The sequence below is a fragment of the Lipotes vexillifer genome, unplaced genomic scaffold (genome assembly GCF_000442215.2).
Source record: "Lipotes vexillifer unplaced genomic scaffold, Lipotes_vexillifer_v1.1 scaffold36, whole genome shotgun sequence".
NCBI classification, from domain to species: Eukaryota; Metazoa; Chordata; class Mammalia; order Artiodactyla; family Lipotidae; genus Lipotes; species Lipotes vexillifer.
Genome location: NW_006792448.1, coordinates 1,927,146 through 1,931,891, shown reverse-complemented (window position 1 = coordinate 1,931,891; position 4,746 = coordinate 1,927,146).

The window sequence follows — 4,746 nt, the reverse complement described above, 5'->3', positions numbered from 1 at the left end:
AGAGCGGTGGTTCATGGGAGAATTCATGAGAACTCGACATCTCGCGAAATTTCCAGCCAAAGGAACGAGATTTGAAGATGTGGGGGAGGGCGGAGGAGAAAGGGAGTGTGGAATATGTTTGACAAGATCTGAAAACGAATTCCCCCCCTTAGGAACCGTCTCAAAATTCTTCTTTTTTGTTTCCAGAAATGAAGTTATGGATTCTAAATATCAATCAATTAAAAACAGGTTTGTTCAGAAACAGACTCAGAGACTTAGAGGACGAACTTATGGTTACCAGGAAGAAAGGTGCGGGGTGGGGGGGAAGGATCGTTAGGGAGTTTGGGATTGACATGTACACACTGCTCTATTTAAAATGGATAACCACGGCTTCCCTGGTGGCACAGTGGTTAAGACTCCACGCTCCCAATGCCGGGGGCCCGGGTTCGATCCCTGGTTGGGGAGCTGGATCCCACATGCTTGCTTCAACTAAGAAGTCCACATGCTGCAGTGAAGATCCCGCATGCCGCAACTAAGACCCGGCTCAACCAAACTAAAATAAATATTGAAAAAAAAAAAAGGGATAACCAACAAGGACCTACTTACTGTATAGCACAGGGGGCTCTGCTCAATATTATGTAGCAACCTAAATGGGAAAAGAACTTGAAAAAGAATAGATACATGTATATATATAACTGAATCACTTTGCTATACACCTGAAACTAACACAATATTGTTAATCAGCTATATTCCAATATAAAATTAAAAGCTTTAAAGAAAAGGTTTGTAGTTCTAGGACAAGACCACCTATTATTAGGTATAGACAAGACATTTATTCGTCAGCATTTGTTAGGTTTGGTTATGTGATTATATGAAAATAATTTGTAAAGGGACAATTAGGAAGATGCAAAGGATGGGATGTAATTATGCTAATCAGAAAATTCTCAGTTTAAGACCATCACCCAATCAATTGTAAAGTAACCCTTGTGAAGGATATAATATCAGAAGGGTCTTGTTCAAGAATGCGGTCTGGTTTCCCCACTGCAACTTGTAGATCTTCATATGGGAAACGATATCTGTTCCTTGAAAACAAAAATGCCAAGGGACATTTTCTTCCTCGCCAAGGTCATCTGTCTGGTTATTCCTTTACAGTCACTGGTGGTGTGACTGCTGTTAGATTTAGGTCTTCCTTTTACGGCCTCTGTGATTTTCCTAGAAAACTTAAATGAACTCTTTAAATTGTATTTGATATACATATATTTCCTTCAATCTGTTTTTAATTCTTTATTTTAATTTTATTATATGTATTGTGCAGAAATTTTAATTATTAAAACAATAGTGTACTGCAAACAGGGGTAATCCTTAGCAATCAATTGATTTGTTCATTCATCCATTCAGTGAATATTCATCAAACACTTATGTGCCTGCCGTTGTGCTAGATGCTATGCTCTAAGAGGCACTAGGAGAGTCTCAGCCATCAAGGAACCCACAGTCTTAGAATGAGGGTAAGGACAGAGAGATAGGGAACTAAGAGGTGAACAGCCAATTAGAATACAGTGTGAACTTGCTAAAGTAGGGTGAGCACTTAGAGTAGGAAAGCCTCCCCTGAGCAGATGACAAGGTGGCTGCACCATGAATGACCAGGAGGAGCTAGCTGGCCATGGCAATACAGAAAGAGAAAAATAACTATTATTACCAGCAAGAAAATTCTGCTATGGGAACTGCAATTGTCTGGATTCTTTTTGGGTGTGGGTGGGGCGAGGTAAGGTGGAGTGGCAAACCTGATCTGGAAGGAACCTATTTGTCTGCCAAGGAGTTTGAAGTTTACCTTAAGGTCAATGAGGGACTTTTCAAAGTGTTTAGACTCTTGGGGGATGGGTGAGGCGACTTGATCAGATTCACTTTTGAAAAAATCACTCCACAGGGAGACATTTGGGATGCCTCAGGGGCAAGAGCAGAGGCTGGCAAAAGATGGTGGTGGCTTGAACTGATCAGGTTCGGTTTAATATTTTTACAAAGAGAATGGAGAGTGGTGGATGAATTCAAGAGATTTTGGTAAAACTCACATGATTTCCTGACTTGTAAGCTGTAAAAGTTGGTACTTTTGTGCCTTGCCTGGAATCAACTTCTTCCAAACTCCTGTGAATGTTCTTAATGGCAACTAGAATGGTGAATCCTTTACAGAAGGTTTTCAATTGGCTTTGCCCAGATCATCAGAGGAATCACTATCTATGGCAGCTATAGCCTTACGAAATGTATTTCTCAAATGAGACTTCAAAGCCAAAATTACCCCTTGATCCACAGGCTGCAGAATGGATGTTGTGTTAGCAGGCATGAAAACAACATCAATTTTCTTGTACATTTTCATCAGAGCTCTTGGGTGACCAGGTACATTGCCAATGAGCAGTAATATTTCAAAAGAAATCTTTTTTTCTGAGCAGTATGTCTCAACAGTGGGCTTAAAATACTCAGTAAACCATGTTGTAAACAGATGTGCTGTCATCAGGCTTTGTTGTTCCATTCATAGAGCACAGGCTGAGTAGATTTAGCATAATTCCTAAGGGTCCTAGGATTTTCAGAATGGCAAATGAGCATTGCCTTAACTTCATATCACCAGCTCCATTAGCCCCTAACAAGTGTCATTCTGTCCTTTGAAGCTTTGAAGCCAGGCATTGACTTCTCTCTAGCTATGAAAGTCCAAGATGACATCTACTTCCAATAGAAGCCTGTTTCATCTACCCTGAAAGTCTATTGTTTAGTATAGCCACATTCATTAGTTATCTTAGCTAGATCCTCTAGATAACTTTTCTTCTGCTTCCTCACCTCTCTCAGCCTTCACAGAATTGAAGAGAGTTAGAGCTTTGTTCTGGATTAAGTTTTGACTTATGTGATATTGTGGCTGGTTTGGTCTTCTGTCAACTATCCAGAGCACTGAAACTTTCTCCATACCAGCAATAAGGCTGTTTCACTTTCTTATTATTCTGTGTTTACTGAGTAGCACTTCTAATTTCCTTCAAGAACCTGCGCCGCAACCCCCCTCCACCCCATAACTCGGCCAACTGCTTGAGGCAAGAGGCTTAGCTTTTGACTTGTCTTGGTTTTTGGCATACTTTCCTCACAAAGCTTCATCATTTTTAGCTTTTGATTTAAAGTGAGGGATGTGTGACTCTTCCTTTCACTTGAATACTTAGAGGACTTTGCTATTTTTTTTAATTAAAAAATTTTTAAAAATTTTTTAATTTTTGGTTGCACCTTGCAGCTTGTGGGATCTTAGTTCCCCAACGAGGAATTGAACCTGTGCCCTTGGCAGTGAAAGCATAGCATCCTAACCACTGGACCATCAGGGAATTCCCTGGGGGCCTTTGTTGAGTTATTAGTTGGCCTCATCTCAATATTGTTGTGTCTCAGGGAATAGAGAGGTCCCAGAAGAGGGAGAGAGGTGGGAGAATGGCTGGGCAGTGGAGCCGTCAGAGCCCACACATTTATTGATTAATTTTGCTGTCTTATATGGGCGTAGCTCATGGCACCCCAAAATAATTACAATAGTAACATTAAAGAGCACAGATCACCATAACACATATAATAATCATGAAAAAGTTGGAATTATTGCCAGAATTACCAAAACGAGACACAAAGTGAGCAAATGCTATTGGAAAAATGGCGCTGATAGGCCTGCTCCAGGCACAGTTGCCACAAACCTTCAATTTGTAAAAACCTTAAAATCTGGGAAGGGCAATAAAGTGAAGCACAATAAAACAGGTATGTCTGTATAACAAAGGAAAACTAGCTTTATGAATGACACCTCCCAGAGGTATTGTGTATTTGATTGAATGGAGGAACATGAATAGCTAAAGGAAGTATTTCATTCATAAGCAGGTGGGGCGGTGTTTCTGAGGAGCAGTAGAGTTTGGAGATGGGCCAGAAGAGGATCCTTCCTGCCAACCTCAGAGGACACCACAGTCTGGAGCAGAATAATGCCATTTGAGTAGTGGCAGGATACCCCTAATCCTCTCAGAGAACAGGAGGTTGGCAGGGGTCACTTCAGGGGGGCTGGTCAGGGTACATGGGTCCTGACTTGGTACTTGGAATTTGTTTTAATTGTCACAGAAAACCACTGAAGGGCTTTCAGCAGGGAAGGGACGTGATAAGATTTATGCTTTAAATAAATGACTCTGAGAGCTCTGTGGAGAGTAGAGTGTGAAGGGCAATGGTGAGATCACCGGAGAGGGAGGCAGAGGTTCTCGCAAGAGCTAATGACAGCTTAGACTAGGCTGGCCACAGTGGAGATGGTGAAGAGGAATCAGATTCGGGGATCTTTTGGAAGCTGAGTCAATGGCACTTGCTAATGGATTGGATGTGGCAAGTGAGGGAAAGCTAGTCATCAAAGACGGCTCCCAGATTTTGGCCTGAGCTGCAGGAGGTACAAAATGCTGTGCCTGGAGGAGGAGCAAGGAATAATAAAGTAAGCATTCTATTTGGTCCGATAAAAAGCTTAAAAAAGTTTTAATTTATAAAATTTCAAAACACACAAAAGTAGAGGGAGAGCAATAGAGCGAGCCTGCAGGTACTCACATTAAACTTCAAAGGCTGGGCTTCCCTGGTGGCGCAGTGGTTGAGAGTCCGCTTGCCGATGTAGGGGACGCGCGTTCGTGCCCCGGTCCGGGAAGATCCCACATGCCGCGGAGCGGCTGGGCCTGTGAGCCATGGCCGCTGAGCCTGCATGTCTGGAGCCTGTACTCCGCAACGGAAGAGGCCACAACAGTGAGA